Below are 18,638 nucleotides of genomic sequence, written 5' to 3' on the forward strand. Positions count from 1 at the left end.
CGTTGCTTGATAGCCCTGAGGCACTCACAAGCTGACCATTCTTCCACCCAAGACTGACCCACAGCACACGTGGCACCTACTCATAAATATCATCTAAAGGGTTTTCTTTCATTAGGGGCACTGTTGGCATTTGTCCTAAGCCTGTGAAAGAGGCATGAACAATCTAAATAAAAATCTTTAAAGGTGACTCCTTATTAGCTGTTCGGGTAAAAAGCCTGGTAAGAAGGGGGCCAAAATAATCCATTTAAAATATAAACTTGGATCATCAATAAATTTCCATTATGTGTGCTTTTCCTCTTAAGTCAGAAGGTCACTCGCATGTGGCTATAAATTGACAAGTATAAACAAAGCGGGGGTGTCATCTGTTTACTGGGCCATGTGCCTGTTGTGGATGGTGACATTCTCTTCCCTTCCCCTGCACTCTGCTGTCACTTCTCTAGTCTGTTTAGACCACACCACCACACCTGCTCCTCTCTCTGCATGCAAAGGGATCTTTGGCATGCAAAGTCTTTGGTCATCCTAACTCTTACTCTAAAAGTAGGAACCTAAGAACATATCCATTTGGTTACAATTTATTTTAGGGAGAATTTTTATGGTTTTGGTTTTTTGATTTCAGAATTCTTTAAGTCTCCATGAATTCATGAGTTTTTTTTGTTCAGTAAGAAAAAAAAAAAAAAAAACAACCTTTGTGTTCAGTTTTGGGTGCAGCATATTCATGCGGTTTATTCTAGACCCTGATTCAAACTTCCACCAAAGTCCTTGATTAACATGATAGGCGAGGCTCAGGTGTGGTCAACAGGTTCAAGCTTTCCTTTCCCCTGCCCTCCCAGGCCACCTTTTCTCTCCCTATGCAGCTGGTAACCTTTATTCTCTAAGAGTAAAGCAGGGCCTTTGCTTACAGTGCCTGGGCTCAAATTCCAGTTCTGCTAATGTACTAGCTGTAAGAACTTGGACAAGTTCATTAACATTCTAGACCTGTTATTTTTCAAAATCTATAAAGTAGATACGACAGTGCAACCTCAATCTTAATGAGGATTGAGTGAGATAATACATAAAAAATAGAATATCAGTCTATTGCCCTTTTTCAACCTGATCAATTTGCATGAAAATTCTAGAAGATAACACAGAGCAATACCTACAACTCCTTCCTCTAGCTCATCTTACGGTGATACTAGCAACTAGTCTAACGCTTGATGGTTGAAGGGGTACTAGAAGTAGGGTTGGTCTGTAAGTGGGGCCTTCCCTGAAGCTGAAGTGATGAGGGGCCTGCAGAGCCCCAGGAAGTCCAGGCATGATGAACTATGATGGACCTGGGGGCTCAGGTCAGGCTGGCCCCAAAAGAAGGGAAAAAAGCTAAAAAGTACTCAGGAGGTCTGGGGTTATAGTTCAGTGGTGGAGTGCTTACTTACCTTGCACGTGTGAGGCACTGGGTTTGATCCACAGCACCACAGAAAAATAAAATCAATAAAATAAAGGCATTGTGTCCATTTACAACTAATATATATATATATATATATTTTTTTTTTTAAGTAGGAAAGGTAAGAGGAAGAACAAACATTTAGAAAATAGGAGACTATAAGTAATACAGTAAGAATTCCTATTTTAAGGCCTTGGGAGAATATGTGAATATTTTTCAGTACAGTGATATACTTAGAACACTTTCAAAGAATAGGTACATGCACCGCAATGTAATATTATGATAAATATAGTCAATAGCTATGTATTAATGATACAAAATTAGTGACTCTTCTGCTCCAGAGAGCCCTGAGTGCCCACTGAGGATATCACGCCTGTGTTCCTCCTGAGAAGACTATTCAGAGGATGGGATTTGAGCAGCCAGAGAGGAGCCTCTCCGCCTTGCGGAGAGAAGGCCCCATGTTGGCCCTTCCTACCGGGGCGAAGGGACAGAGTCAGACTGCCCTGAGACCTAGGTTGGAGTTTCATCTGATTTCTTTACACACAGAAACACCAAGGCAGCCAGTTTCCATCAGAATGCTTAGGAACTTGGGCTGGGAGTAGTGCTCTTCACACCTCATTCCTTTCCATCCTCACCTGGCGGGGAGGAGACCTTTATGCACAATAAGGTGAGTGACGCTGAGGGACATCAGTACCAGCAAGGAGAGAAGGCAGGGCAGAGGGAGGTCTGAGGCTGGAGAGGTGAGGCTTGAGAGGGGGGCTGGACGTGGGATGCAGGGGGAGGGCAAGATGGAAGGGGCTTGGGTCTCCCCCAGGAGGCCTTTGTGCCAATGAATCCCTAGTAAACAGCCCCTGTAGGCTGCACAGCTCCTGAAAGTCCTGGCTCCTGGACAGTTGCCAACTGTCCCTTCTGCTCTTCTAGGCATCTTGGGCTTAACAATAGGGTTAGAGTCATTAATGTCAGCTTCCCTGGCTTGGAGAGTAGGCAATCTCTCTTAAAAACATGATCCCTGGGGCTGGGATTGTGGCTCAGCGGTAGAGCGCTCCCTAGCACGTGCGAGGCCCTGGGTTCAATCCTCAGCACCACATAAAAATAAAATAAAAATATATTGTTTCCAACTACAACTAAAAAATAAATTTTTAAAAATTTAAGAAAATAAATAAACAAACACGATCCCTGCCCTGGTGGCAGCTTTTTCAGGGTACGTTTTAGAGCTTTTTCACAGTTGGTGACCACAGCCCATTCCCAGTTCTGTGTCCACAAGATGGTGCTGAATACACACACAGACACAGACACACAGATACACACACACACACACACACACACACACACGCACAGTTCTTGGGTCCTTAGGAGCCGGCAAATTCACTACCCAAACTGTTCCCAAAACAGTGGAGTAGATGAGCAAGCGCTGCTTTAATATGGACCAACCTTGGGGCGTTTTAGATACAAGCAGCAAAGAGTGCTTGGGCTATGGCGGAGTGAACATGCAAATCATTCAGAATATGCCACACGTGGATTTCAGAGACTGTTCAGATCAGGGATGGGACCACCCCCCAGAGTGGGACTGTCCTCCTTACAGGTCTTTACCAAGGAGTGATTGAGGGCCCTCTGCCATCCACAGCCCTTGGAGGGTTCACCATGTCCTTTTCCTGGCCTCTAACTCCTTCAGCTATTCCCCTGCAAATTTTACAGAGAAGCTGAAGATCACATGAGGTAACCCAAACAGGCATCCAGACTTCTCTGAGCCTTACCAACCATGCTCCTCCAATGGCAGATGCTGGGCCCCCACTTACTGAATGTGACCTTGAGAAGTACCTGACCTCACTAAGCCTCAGTCTCCTCTATAAAAGGAAGCTAATCGTTGGGAGGATTAAATGAGGGCAGATGAGCATTTGGTAAATGCACAGTGGATAGTAGGTGCTCCATTATTCATTTTATTTTTAATATACAAACTTTTTGCAGGGGTGGAGAACATGGTCTTTTCACTTCCTTCCTTCTTTTCTGCCTCCCGTTTTTGGCTTCCAAACTTCCAGGAATAAATTTTTAAGTGAAACTCAAAAGTTCACTTATTTATTCTCATTAAATTTAACCGTGTTCATTGGGTCCATTCTTTCCCTACCTGCTGAAATATTTCAGAATGTCAGTTCTATCATAAAATACATCTACTGATTGCTTAAGAGCCAGGACTTCCAGGAGCTGTGCAGCCTACAGGGGCTGTTTACTAGGGATGCATTGGTACAAAGGCCTCCTGGGGGAGACCCAAGCACTGATCCCTGCTCCAGATTAGGACAGTGGTGTCAGTGACCAAACGGCTGGACTGTAGCTGAATGTGATGGTTCTTCTCACCCAGTCGAATCATGCTTCAAGATCAGTACTTCTGTACTGATGCCTACTTAGGAAATACTCTTCAATATGCTAGAATAAGAGAGATAAAGTCTTGGCGTCTTCCTTAAAGAAGACTGAACACAAGGAACCGTGTCAGAACATGACCGGGAGGTGCAGCTTTGGCCGTGGTAACACACCAATATGTTTAGATACATTTACAGTGGAGATGCTGAGACCACAGGTAAATGACTTTGAGGTCAGACCAGAAAGCTTCAGAGCTGCTGGGAACAGTTGTTGGGGACAACCTAAGAGCAAAAGAACAAGAAGCCAAGCTTCCTGGTGCTGATCCATAGCCTCTGGTCTCTGAGCATTTGCAGGTGACTCAATACAAAACCCCAAACAGTTACACTGTCTCTGCTCGGTTGTTTCAATAAACACAGATTAACTTTTCTAACCATTCTGTACCCTTCCCTCTTCCTCCTAAGTAGCTGGGCCCATTTGTTTTTCTCGGGCTCACGTCCCAGCATCCCTGTGCCCCACCCTGCCATGGAATTCAGACAGCCTACCATTGTTTCTGGCCCACATCCGCTTACCCAGCAGAACACCACCTTCCCATCCTGGATCCTCCCAAAGGCCAACTTTCTGGACCCAGACACAGAACAAAGATAAGAGCACTCGGCCTTATTCTTGTTTAGTTCTGTACCCCTGACAAATTACCTGTATTCGCAGCACCACCTCACTCTCCTTCTCACTCTCCTTCTCACGACACACTTAAGGGCTATGAGATTATATTTTCATTCCAAAGACGAGACATTGAGTCTCAGAAAAATTAAGCTGAAGTCCCAGGACCATATAGCCAGCAACTGGCAAAGCTGAGTTTTGTTATCCTGATCTTGTGACTTTGGGCTTCTAATCAATCATTAACATTCTTAAGTAAATAAATAAATATTTATTTTAGTTTTAAGTGGACACAATATCATTATTTTGCATTTATGCGGTACTAAGGATCGAACTCAACAGCTCAAGCATGCTAGGCAAGCACTCTACCACTGAGCCACAACCCCAGCCCTTCATTAACATTCTTAAAAGAAAGACTATGTTTGTGTCATCTCAAGGTTAATAAATATAAACTACCGTCTCATCTGTTGACTGGCATATTTAATGTCTGTGCTTGTTTTATGCCAAATTCTGAGTGAAATGTGTATTGGCCACTGAAAGAACTACCTATATTTACTAATAAAGCAGATTTTTCCGGTCAGCACATGCTTTATTACCACGCTGCTGACCAAATGATGGCTTATGCATTCTGCCTCGTGTTCCTGTCACCTTGCATTATCTGATCGTAGAGCATTTTGTTTAATTTATCCTGTAAAATGGGAATAATAGCCAAGAGGTTTACTGTGATAAACCAAGCAATGACCAGAGAGACCTCAGCCAGTAACTTTTCAATTAATGGGATCACATGTGACTACCAGTAATACATTTTGAATATGTTCATTAAAGCCAGATTGCATTGTTGGCAGAATCAGAGAAGCCAACTGCTTCCTCCCCATTTCTGCCACCTTCTGGAGCCCCCAGTCCAATGGAGGAGGCACTTCCTAGAGGCACTGGGAGCCTCTAGGGCTGTGGAGGGGACAGCCTAAAACCCAATTGGGGTAAGAAAATTTGGGGAAAGGGAGCATGTCCTTGGAATCCTGGAGGGAAAGGGCATCTGTTCTAGGCAGAGGTCAACGCTAAGGAAAGGAAACCTGAAAGGGAATGGAACACCCAAGGAAGGCCAAGGGTGGGGGATAGCTGCTACTCAGGGTGGGTGCAGGAGCTGCCTGGAGATGAGGAAGGAGATCAGCAGGGCCCTGATCAGGAAGTTTCAACCTCAGGCAAACTGGACTCTACCCCGGGCCCCATGGTGCTCAGCCCCTCGCCGCATCTGGAATCACCTATGGGAACTTGAGAAGGCACTGGTGCTGAAGGCCCCAGCTCAAGCTGCTGATTTACGTGCTCTTAGGTGGGATCTGGGTATTGAGATTTTTTTAAACCTCCAGGTGACTATGATGCATAACGTGGACAACTATAAGAAGCTTGAACGACCTGAAAAATCTTTGTGCGACAAAAAAAAATCTTGCAACAAAGTTGCAGACAGGTCATTCTGGGAGCAGTTTGGTGAGAAGGATGTCTGTGAGGGTTCTGGAAGGAAGGCAAGACGACAGGTAGGAAGAGAAGACGATGATTTGAAAGCATTTGGATGGCAGAGTCAACCAACTGGAAATTGAAGGGGAGTGGGGGACGATGGGCAGCTGACTTGCCAGGTCTGTGGCCGAGACGTGCCATTAACAGGGAGGGAACCCAGATCAAAGAGCTGGTTTGGGAGGAGGGTAAAGAAGTCTGTGCTCCCCAGAGTGGAGCACAGGGCTGAAAGGAAGCTATACAGTGCACTGACCAGAGGCGGTGGCTGCACACTCGAGTGTGGGTCTTGCCCAGGGAAAGTGAACGACATGAAAAGAAATGGGGTCAAAGACGGAGCTTCGAGGGTTGGGGGTGGACACACCAGCATCATGGAATTATTATGACTTTCATTTCTTGATGCCTCTCTAGACTGTCTGAATCGGCACACAGGGGTAAGGCCCCAGAATCTGAGTCTTCATAAGCTTTCAGGTGCTTGTGGATCGAGGCAAGGCTTGGACATGGTGCTTGTTTCCTGTAAGTGCTGTGACAAATTCCCACAAACGTGGTGACTTAAAACAACAGTAATTTATTATGTCATCATACCAGAGGCCGGAAGTCCCAATTCAAGGTGTCAGCGGGGCTGTGCTTTCTCTGAAGGTGGGAGTGGGGGGATCCTTTCTTGCTTCTTCCAGCTTCTGATGGTTCGTTTTTCCTTGGCTTATAGCAGTGTCACTCTGATCTCTGCCTTTGTCTTCACATGGCTACCTCCTCTGTGTGGGTCTCTCCTCTGTGTCTGTCCTAAGGATGCTTGTCATTGGATTTAGGTTTTTGCCTGCTAATCCAGGATGATCTCATCTCAAGATTCTTAATTACATCTGCAAAGACCTATCTTTTTTCCCAAATAAGGTCATATTCACGAGTACTAAGTTCTAGGACATATCTTTTGGTATCCGCCACCCATCCACTACAGGTATCACGGCAATAACTCATTGGATGAATGGAGAGGGGGTGTGGATCCGGAACTCCAAGCTAAATTCCCTGACAGGGGCAAGAAAAGGAGAAGGAAAAGAGGAAGACAGAACCACTTCAGGGATTGCACAGACACATGTTGTACTTCCTCTCAAGCCTTGCTCTGTCCAAGGGGCCCCAGGCCACTAAGAATCCAGGGAAATGACCACCTGAAAGTGGAATGTGGAATGGAAAAAAAATCATAAATGAACAAAAAAACTAGCCAGACTTTGTTATCTATAAGATCTGGGCAAGAACTTTGAATGGCGGAAAGGACTTTTAGTTCATTTTCTAAACTGGGTTAATTTGAAATGAATCCAGAATTTCCTAAGACATCGCAGCCCTTTCCCCCTTGCCACCAGTACTGTTCAGTCCAGACAAGAAGTCACCTTGGCAGAATGGATTATTTCTGTCCTTCAAAATGTTTTCTTAGGCTGGCCAGGAGTGTTGGTACACACCTGTAATTCCAGTGACTCAGGAGGCTGAGGCAAGAGGATTGCAAGTTCAATGCCAGCCTGGGCAACGTAGCAGGACCCTGTCTGTCTAAAAAAAAAAAAAAAGGCCTGGGGGTGAGGTTAGCACAGTGGTAAAACAGCCCTGACTTCAATCTCTAGTACCAAGAAGGAAAAAAAATTTCCTGAGAAGCAGGCACTACTGTTGGTCACTAATACTGAAGAAGTTTCACTATACCTCGTCACCTACCGGGGTGCCATACATCTGCACTGAGAGTGAATCACCCACATTTTCACACCAATACCTGTTCCACCACTAAATTCCTACATTATAACTATGTGTGATAGTGCCCTGACACACAAAGGTGTTCTGTCCCCTAAGATAGGAATTTCCCTTCTTGGAAATCCTGTCGCAACAGTCTTCAGAATCAGATTCTTACTTGTGATCTAAGTCACCCTAACTTACATTTCTAGGGCAGAATTCAAAGACGCAACTCCCAGCCAAACATCCCTTAAACCTGTCCCCAAACACCTTCTAGCGGGCAAGCTGGCATTTTTGTTTAGGCCAACGTCTGCAGAGGCCGGTCTGTGCTTCTCCATGGTGCCTACAGCAGCATTCTACATACACTAATGTGTGTAAGGGGATCTCAGGTGCATCTTCCAGGACAGATGGCTCAGCACTTATGTTGGGCTCCCAAGTTAAGCCCTGCCTCCAGTCCTAGAACCACACTGCAGGCTGATGGCTTTCTGCTGGTCATCTAGTCCTGGAACAGACTCCTAGAATGACTCTACATCCTGGCTCCCCTTCCGGCCACTCCACATGGCATAAACTCCACAACCTCACCTGTAATGCAGAATCTTATCTTTATTTACTGCCAGAGTTCCAAGAGAAGCCCAACTCCTATAATAAAAGTGGGTGAATTGGACAGATTCTAGAAAGGATCTCTGTGTATGTGGTCCATCTTCACCTATATCAAGTAGAGATGTTGAGGTCCAGCTAACCAAATGGCTTAAACCCAGTTTAAGGGAGCCAAGTTTCCTTGCCTCTGGTGAAATGATAACAGTGGCAATGGAGATGTCTTTGATAGCAAAAGCTAACATTTACTGAGCACTTTCTACATGCTAGGCCCTGGGCTAGGAGCCACACAGACTTTTTTTTTTTTTATAACTTAGTCCCAAGAGTGCAGTAGAAGTAGTTAAAAGATAGTTAGGAGAAAGGGAAAGCACTGTAGATTCCTGGGTGTGCAGAAGGTCAAGTAAATGTCAATTGGCAGGGATAGGGCAATTCTCACACTCAGGACATTGCTAACTATTTGATATTTCAAAAAACATCCTTAGACGGAGTAGGTCAATACCACAGAGCAGCTCCATCAGGACATGCCTGCTATCCTCTGCTGTCACCCATCTCCTGATGCCATCCAGGTTGGCTTCAGCAGGCTGGGTTCCATTCTGCTGCCTCAGGAATGACATGCTCAGAAAAGGCGGAGATTCTTTTGATGGGTTCTTCCTGTTTCATCCTGGGACCAGTGCACCAAGCACTGAACAGCCCAATGGAGGCTACTATGTCTGATGCCTCTCCAGAAGTCCTCAGACACACATGCTGTGTACAGGGGCTGACCCGATTGACATAATCCCTCTGCCCATGTCAGATGGATGCAGTTTGTATCTGAAGTAGTTGATTTATGTTCTATGGAGAAGGAGATTTATGATTTATGTTCTATGGAGAAACATGGAGAAGGTTCAACTGCCATTACTTTTCCTTGGGCTTGGGTTTGGTCTTGGGCTTGCTTGGAGAGCCTCCAGACTGATGTTCTGTAGAAGACTGTGCAGGTTGCCACCGTGGACTCCTGCCTGGTGGGATGAGTCAGATGGTGAAGTGGCCCAAGCTGCATGCAGTCTCGTTAGGTTCCCACGGTCTCTTAGAAAATTTGAATGTCCCCCAGATTTCCACAACCTAGCCATTTTCTCTCCTTATACCTTAGCACACATTTAACACTCATATTACCTTCTTGCACCTGTATATATATGAGTTTTAGACTCTAATCCATAGAAAGTAATCATAAATAACTTTTAGAGTTTGTTCTGCCTATAAGTTTCAATCTCTGTTCAGTGATTCATTTTTTAAAGTTAATGATTCAAGCTCTCAAAACTACTCAAGTGCTCCATATCAATGAGGGACAGGTGGTGAGAAGCCTTCTCATGGAATATATTTGGGTGACACACTTTTCCCTCAGGGTCTCTTCAGTTTGTTCATTCTCATGGGGAAAATTTCTCAAGACATGACTCCTAGGGGGTACAGTGCAGAAAGCGAATTCTTCCCTTTGCTCCAGTCATCCTTCAAGAAGGTGATAGTCAGCTCCTAGTTGGCAATTCATGAAACCATCACCCAGCCCCTCCTTTAAAAATGAGCCCCATATTCATCATTAGCAGGTGTTGTATAATGGGGAAGCAATCATTGAGGAGCTATGTACTGCCTTATTCAGTAGCTCCTTATTGGGTCAGAGTGTTCTGAGAGGATATCACACTCCACCACAGTGTCATGCAAACATGAGGACCCAACAAAGATCAGAGGAATGGAACCTGGACTACCTGGCTATTGGGGCTTCAAAACAACCAGGTCAACAAAATAATGCATAGCCACCAAGACACATGCACCCTCAAGAAATTCTCAAAACTGCCCTGGGGACTAATGGTGGTCAACCCCAGGAAGTACACTTTCTGCTCTAGAGACCTCAAATGGACACAGAGTGGAACCCCCATCTACCGGTCAGTCTTAACTTTGGTGGTATACTCTGGTTTCTCTTCAGATCGTATAAATCTTTCGCCTTTTAACTTTGGTGGTGCAGGACTCCCTGCAGGAAAGCTGCTGGTGCCTTTCCTATGCTCTGCCCTTGCCTCCCGTCTACCATCAACAGCCTCACGTTAGAAGTTGCTTCCTTCCTGGCTTCAGACACAAAATGCCAACAGACTGTTTGTATGGGCCAGGGCCCCGGGACGTTTATTTAAATCTGTGTCCACACCTTCCCTGAGTGCACGGGGAATGCAGTCCCATTTCTCACAATTCCTCCTCCATGTTTCTAGTCTGAAGCCACCACTGGTAATACTGCCATCTCTGGATGGAGACCTGGCATGGCAGCTCAGCCCTCAGAGGTGAAAGCTACTCCCTCCTAGGGTTCAGGAGTGGCAGCTGATGGGCAAAGGTGCCAAGAAAGCCCATAGACAGGTCTGAGGTCCAGGGAGTGGCAGTAAGGCTTTCCTATCATGAAAAGGCTACAAAAACCAGCCAGTCTTGCAAATGGATGCACGATGGTTTAGATAGAAGAGGTGGACTGGGGCAAATAGCTGCAGGGCAGAAGAAGAATATTAAAAAACTAAGTTCCAGGTAGCTTTTGCACAAGTTCACCAGGAAATAATTGAGTTAAAACAGAACACAGTCTTCCGTCAGGAGGCAGTTATGCACAGAGCTCCCCTGACCACCTGAGCTAGAGTGGACTCATCTGGGAGCAGGATGAATGATGTCAACACAGAAGTTGTCTGCATTAAAAAAAAAAAAAAAAGTAAAACTCCTAAAACAAACCCCCAAACCCACTGCAAGATAAAAACCCACAATATGCTGCTCAGAAATATTATGCTTTAAATATACTCATCTTAAAAAAAACAACTGAAGAGCAGGCTGTGCCGTGGGACAGCGAGTTTCTGTTTCTGCTTTCATTTTAGAGAACAAATGCTCACGGGCTGCAGGGGGAGGAGCTCCCCACGGGGACCCAGCACACAGAAAATGGCCACCCAGTAAGGAACCTTCCACAGGACGAACTGGGCTTCCAGGGATCTGCTGGGAAGATGGGCACTTACCTTGCGCACCCACCATGATCGGCATGCCCAGAGCCGTTCTTTTCGACCACTAACATGAATCAGGCCTCCAAAGTAATTTGTTTGTTGAATACCACAATGACTAATCGCCAGAACTTTTATCTTCCTCATGGAGAGCAAGGGAACCTCATGGGGAAAACAGGTCATTTTTAAAGTAAGGTGGTTGCTACGATTGGAGGTGAGATTCCTATTTAAATTTCATAAAAGGAAAAAAAAAAAAAGGACCTCAACAATTATTTCTTAAAATAGAGAAGCAAAAAAAAACAAAAAACAAAAAAATCATCAGCAACTCATTATACACAGAGTCTTAAAAATAGATCATTCAAATGTGACAAAAAAGGCTTTTAATTGGTTTCTTGAAAATGCCAAAAATAAAAACAAATATTGGGAAGTTAAAAGCACAACAAACAGGGTAAGAAATTCAATAAGCAGCATATTTCCATTTAGGAAAAAATGTCTGTCCCAGGTCGTTGACGGTGCTCTGTGCAGAAAGTCAACTTAGAGTGTGGCAGGGCTAGTGACACTCCAGGATTGCTAGACCTTGACAGGAAAAAATTTTAAAGGTCAGGGTTTTCGAGTTTTACACCCTAATGAGCACCGCAGCATTCGGAGTCTGCTAGGTTGCTTAATGTCCCAGTAAACCCCATTGAGGGCTTCATTCTATGCCACGCAGTCACTTTTACAGTCTATCTTGGTGACTCTGCTTTCTCAAGGTAGTCCTCCTGTCCTCCTCCCATTAAAGCAAAGGTGGAATTCACACTGATCTAACGAAAGGGCTAAACATACCACAGGAGGGGTGGTTCAGCAAGGGTGCTCAGGGATGGATGTGATGGTGACATTAAAATCCCTTCCACCAAAAAGCACCACAGACACAGCCCAGCCACCCTGCTTGCTGAGTTCACACCAGAACCAACGCACTTATGCAGGAACAGACCAGAACACCGCACCTGCTCTTTAAAAAAGAAAATCTTCACATGTATCTAGGAGCCAATTGCCATCCTATGAGAACTAACCAGATATCTTCTCACTCATACAAAAATGTTTTTTATACGTTTGGGGAGACCGATTCTGATACAGGCCTGCCTTGCCTGACAAGATAATGAATTCAGCTCTGGTTTTGCTGAACTGGTGGACTTATCATCTAACTGCAATCAACTGTACAAACAGAACTTGTTCTAACGCTCGGACAGGGGGAAAAAAAAACAAAAACATCAAAACAAATAAAACAGGGCCCAGAAACAGTATCTAACTCACAAAGCAGGAAGTGACAGCTGAACAAAGTCGGTCTCACCTTGCACAAAGCCTGCCTTCTTGGGCTGCTAAGATAATCCCAGGATGCCCTTCCACAGTTTAAAATGGCCACTGCATCTTTCATGGAAATGCACCCTAGGATGCACGCTCTGCTTGAGTTGTGGCCAGCAAAGTGGTGGGGTGTGTGTGCTGGGTCCTCCTCTTCACAATCCTTGTGAAAATGTTTAGTTCCTCTCCAAATGAAGTTATTGTAGCACCGCTTGGTAATTTTCATAACATAAGAGAGGAATTTTTTTATTTCATTTTTTAAAACCTACCTTAACTGGCAAGAATCTAAGTGCTTTAGCTAGAAATTCTGTGTCCTGTTGCCCTAATGGAAGCCCAGCAGATATTACAGTCAGCTTTCTCCACAAAATAGTGCCAACCCTGTCAGATTTTGCTGCTGGTTGCCATCTCCTGCCTGCATGGCAGACTGGGCATGGGACACTTTCATCAATTGTGTGAACTTAAGCAAGTCCTATGACTTCATTGGACTCCTGTTTCCTTATCTGGAATGTGAAGAGGTTGGGCTTGTTTATTTCTGAGGTTCTTTTTAGCCATAAAATTTGAACACTGTGCCAGGCATGTTGGCACACTCCTGTAATCCCAGTTACTCAGGAGACAGACAATGGGATCATAAGTTCAAGGTCAGTCTCAGTAACTCAGCAAGACCCTCTCACAAAAAAAAAAAAAAAAAAAAAACTAAAACAAAACAAAACAAAAAAACAAACCTTTTCTTTTTTAAAATGGCTGGGGTGTAACTCAGTGATACAGCACTTATATAGCACATGCAAGGCCCTAGGTTCTAAAAAAATTAGTCCCTAGTACTAAAAAAATTAAAAAAATAAATGTATTTCCCCTTCCCCTTTGTTATCTTTTGATTGACTCCCAGCCAGTCCCAATCTTTCTATAAAAATCTTCATTTCCTCCAAGCGGACATGTATATAGGGTAGGCTACGGCTCTGCCTAGCTATTATTTATATATCTATGAGGACAGTTGGTGAGAGTCATGAAATTGGGACCCCTGGAAGGTCTCAGGCAGAACCACTGTCCCCGTTTCTATATGCTTATTCCAGCACCTCTGCTTTTCTTCTGGAGAGGGATTGGAATTACTGCACCTTAGAGCAGGAAGAAAACTAAGCCACTATTCAGCTGAATCTTCTCTGGTTACAGGTGAGGAAACCAAACCAGCAAAATCATCACTCTCTTTCTCAGTGTTGCTAGGAAAGAGCCCCAGGCTTTTAATCTCTCCATAAACTCATCTCTATGGAGGCTCTGAGCTCTTCCCCAGTGCTCTGTAAAGATCATCAGACCTCAGCGCGTAACCAACAAGTATTTACTGAGCACCTCTGGACGAGTGCCCTAGGAGCTGTTTTAAACTTTCAACTGGCACAGTGACTCCGGGAATATTTAGCCCAGCACAGCAATCATGACAGTTATCCAAGACACCAAATGATTGATCTTATCAGTGCAGAAATCCATTGGTGTTTTTACTCTAAAAGAAAAGCTTATAACAGCACATTAAAAGTAAATAAGAACAGGTTAGTAAGAGAGGGAAGCCTCATGAAGGGGGACCCTGATTTGATATCTGGTTTGATATGTAGCAAATATTTTTGAACAAATTCAACTTATTGTACTTATCTCTGCTCCACTTTCTTGTCAAGAATTCTGCGGTTACGATAACAACAGGGATGAGGGTCTCTAAATCTCTGGCCTAAAATCAGGAACATAGTTATTTCATACCCTCACTATGTAGCCAGGGGCCAGCCTGGGGCCTAGACAGAAGAGGATGGCCTCTGGAGTCCCACAGAACAGGCCGTGAAACTCATCTCTGCAACCATGGTGGCTGCACTGTTGAGCATTCCCTTGTGACCAGGTGGCCTGAGGTTCTAATAAAGTGGCTGAGGTGATGCACATCAGAAATGCCCAATCCACTCTCTTCTTCAGGGGCTGTGTGCATAAATAGGGAAACCCCATTTCTAGGAAAGTTTCTAGGCCATCAGCACTCTCCTCCAAAAGAAGTGAACCATCAGCGAGATGCTGACATGCAGACTCAATATAGTTTGGGTTTTATTTATTTATTTTTTAGTTATAGGTAGACACAATATCTTATTTTTATGTAGTGCTGAAGATCAAATAAGCGCCTCACCCATGCTAGGCGATTGCTCTACCTCTGAGCCACAACCCCAACCCTGCAATATAGTTTTTTTTTTTTTTTTTAGTTGTAGATGGTCATAACACCTTTATTTTGTTTGTTTATTTTTATGTGGTGCTGAGGATCGAACCCTGTGCCTCATACCTGCAAGGCAAGTACTCCAACACTTAGCCACAACTCCAGCCCCTCAATATGATTTTAATAGACATATTTCCATTGTGCCATTAGATTTGGAAAGCATATGCAGGTAACATAAAGCATAATTCAAGATGCACAAACCAAATGTTTTATATTCTCCATACACAGCTTACACACCAAACACATATATATGTGTGCATTTTTTGTTGTGAACAAGCAGAGAGCTAGCACGAGGCAGAAAAAAAAAGGATAAATTATTTTTCATCTAATGAGGTTGGGATAGATGAAAAACTTGAACTTCAGCCTAAAAATTCTATGACTCTAAGATACAGAGGACGAGAGAAATAATATAACAGCATGTTTATCCATCAGAAGACAGAGAGTTAGACAGATAAATGTATCAACGTACTTCAACTGCATGACAGTGAATATACTGTTGCTAACAACTAAAGTTATACTGGTTTTGCAAACTCCGAGCATGGGGACAGGTGTCATCACTCACTCCACAGCAAAAGAAACTGGTTTGAGGGCTATGTCACCCTGCCCTGCTGTGGTTATGCTAAAGACAGCTATGGGAAGGTACAATCACACCACCAGCCATTGACTATCTGGAATCCAATAGATGATATATGATTACAAGTAAAATCCACACACACGAATGATACAAATTGAAAGCTTTTGAGCACAGACATCTAATGGAAACAGAATTTGAAATCAGCATGCCAAGTCTCAGGTTGACCCTCCCTTTTGCTCTGCATTTTAACAAAGTGCTATTTGTGCATCTTCATCAGCAGTCAGGGCAATACTCATTCAAAATGCAGATTTCCAGGCCCCGCTCCCAATCCACTAAATCAGAATCAGGGCCTGGGAATCTACATTGTGATAAATTCCCCAGGTGCATTTTTATCCATACTAAATTGCTGCTCACCTGAACTGACACAGGTTAGAATAGCCTTAATGGGAGGTATGTGCGCACTTTCCATGACAAAATTTGTGCATTCAAATGAATTGGTACAGATCAAACTGGTACAGATCAAGCTGTGCGTGTAAATGCACCCTCCTCCTATAGATTCTCATATCTACACAGGGTTGTGAGGGAGCCCATTATAGTTTAGTTTTTAACAAACTGTCTTATCACTCCCTCTTCAAAATAAACCTATGTGAGCTATGGATGGAAAAAGTTAAGCTTAGAGGAACTGTTCTACACTCACGGCCTGGAAAATGGCCCAGTTAGGTTGTGAAACTGGATTTATCTGACCCCAGCCTCCTCATTCCATTGTACTAAGCTCACACATACATGAGAACACAAAGACGCGCGTCATACCACAGCATAGGGTAGGAGTCAATGCAATTAAATTACTTTTAGAAACTTTTCGCATCAACAGAAATGTAGCTTTTAATGCACTCATTCTATTAAGAGGCATTCTTTGGTCTGTTTGCTGACAGTGGAATACAGTGTCTGACCACTATCACACCATGTTGAACAGTGAATTTTAGTAATCAGAAGTATGTTTGGGGACATGTTAGAGTCAAATTTAACAGTGACTCTTAATTTGTGCAAGCTATAAACTAGTACAAAATGAAATCACTTCAATTCGCTCTGTACCTCACACTACCGTACAAAGGGAAAGACCAACACATTTACATCTACCACCTGTCCTTCTGATGGTGCTCCCTAGCCCACCCCTCCTCCTCTGGACCTGACATGCTGGCTCCTTCCACTGGGAAACCCCATCCATGGGCTTTTGGAATCATGTTCTTCTGGGGTTCTTCTTTGCTCTCCCGCCAGAATTCTCTCTTCCTCCCTAGGTCCTTTCTTTGCTTAAAAGCTCCATCCTCAATCTTTTTCTCTATATACACTCTCTGCTGGAAAATCTCTCTTCCACCTCTTGACCTTTTCTTATATACTAATGACTCCAAAACTAGCCCTGACCTTCCTGTGGAGCCCAAAGCTGCATCAGCCTGGGAGGACAGCATGCTTCACCACTTCTGACTCAGCGCCTCTGAAATACAGCATCTTGCCTCCTCCCAGGCTTCCTCCATGGCACTGCGGCTCTGGGAAGCTCAGGGTTAGCACGAGCTGCTCCTTCTCCCCTGACCATCTGATTCTGTCAGTTCTTCCATTTTCCTCTGCTCCATTCCATTTCACTACCCTCATCCTCAACGGATGATCATCCACTCTGGGCCTTCCTTCTCCCCCGCTTTCCCTTTGTTGATTACAACAGTCTATTTCCCTTCTTCTCCTCCCAATGTCCCCCAAACCACACACAAGCACTTGCTCCTAATGCAAAGCACGGGTTAATACATTCAAATTTCCTAGTTGGCATCTGAGGCCATTATTGTTCGGCACCAAATGTTCTCCAGCTTTCCTTCCTACTGGATGCCTGTACAGACCAGTTCTAACTCAGCTAGCTGCACTTGACATTTTTCCCTGAATATGCTCCATGCTTTCTCCATCTCCCTCCATCCCTCCTATGTCAAATGTCTCCTCAAGTTACCAGAATATCTTCTTTTAACATTCACCATATAGCATTTCTGTATATTTTGTTTTCAGCTGCATAAGGGTCTGATGGGAAAGATTCTAGGTTGTTTCACCGCTGAGCTATCCATCCCCGTTAGCACAGTGTCATACTTACAGGAGGCACCCAAATATTTGCTATATAACATTTACAGAACTCCTAAAGTTTACAAAGCATTTCACATTCAACATCTCATTTGTTTTTATTTGGGACTCAAGTTATTACAAGTAGCATTCAAGCCTTGCAATCTGATTGCTATTGCTGAACACAATTCTTGCACAGATTTCTAACTTACTTTCTTATAAATCAAACAAAGGTATTTCTTCAATTGCTTTATTTTTGACCACCTCTAGTCCTCTGGCTTATGAAGCTAAAAGAGGAGAGCATTTTGAACCAAAGAAAGCCCCCTTGCCTAATTGCCTTTTCTTCTGTCTGTGAATAAATAATACAAATAAAAAGGCCCCCATGAGCAGGCAACAGTTGTGGAAAAATAAAAATTTTTATAAAAGAAAAATGACAAATTCCTTTCTAAAGATTTTGAGATTTTAAAAATAGCTCTCCTAGGGGCTGGGGCAGTAGCTCAGTGGTAGAACGCCTGCCTAGCACGTGTGAGGCACTGGGTTCAATTCTCAGCACCACATAAAAATAAGTAAATAAAAAATAGCTCTCCTACGTGAGTCAATCTCCAGCGTCCTTACAGCTACTAGTCCACCATAGTAACAATAGAAAATTGCTAAGAGTTGAATAATTCCCTGCTAAGAAACTGGACACAACAATTATAAAAACATAATAAATCGGTTTGTAAACCCAAGGGCCTTGTAGGAGCTCAAGAAATAATTTGTTGAGTGAAAAATAAAGGAACTCAGAAAAGGCCTTACTATTGTTTATAAACAGCATAAATTTAGTGGATGGAAAAATATGTTAAGGTGGGGGGAAAAATGAAAACTGAATTGAAAGGCAAGAACTTGGATATGTCCATTACTCTGGTCTGTTCCGGTGACAGATGCCACTCAAGACTGCTGAGAGCTGGGTAAAGGAGAGCCAGCCGGGCAGGCGGTGCCCCTCTGACTCCGCCTCTCTGGAGTTCGGTGGAATGTGGGTTGCAAGCTCCTGGAGGGCAGGCACTTTGCTTTGAACTTTGTGTTCCTCACATAGCACTTTGCATATAGAATAAACTCCATAAATGAAGCATGAGATGCAAAGCCCTCCATGACCTGTCTGTGTTTTCACAGTTCTGCCCTTTAACACCTTTTCTGTTTTACCTCCCAGGGGTATTGTAAGGAGGGAATAAAAATACC

The 18,638-nt window shown here is 43.9% G+C and overlaps 1 protein-coding gene across 1 annotated transcript in view; it reads right to left on the reverse strand.

Annotated features, from left to right (window-relative positions):
• The window catches only part of Zbtb38 (zinc finger and BTB domain containing 38), a 74,477-nt gene that overhangs the window by 21,646 nt on the left and 34,193 nt on the right, over nucleotides 1-18,638 (reverse strand). The gene's annotated exons all lie outside the window — the stretch shown is intronic.

Source organism: Marmota monax, unplaced genomic scaffold, assembly GCF_021218885.2.
Source record: "Marmota monax isolate L192 unplaced genomic scaffold, Marmota_monax_Labrador192_F-V1.1 WCK01_AAM20220418_F8-fsc00022, whole genome shotgun sequence".
Classification (NCBI taxonomy): domain Eukaryota; kingdom Metazoa; phylum Chordata; class Mammalia; order Rodentia; family Sciuridae; genus Marmota; species Marmota monax.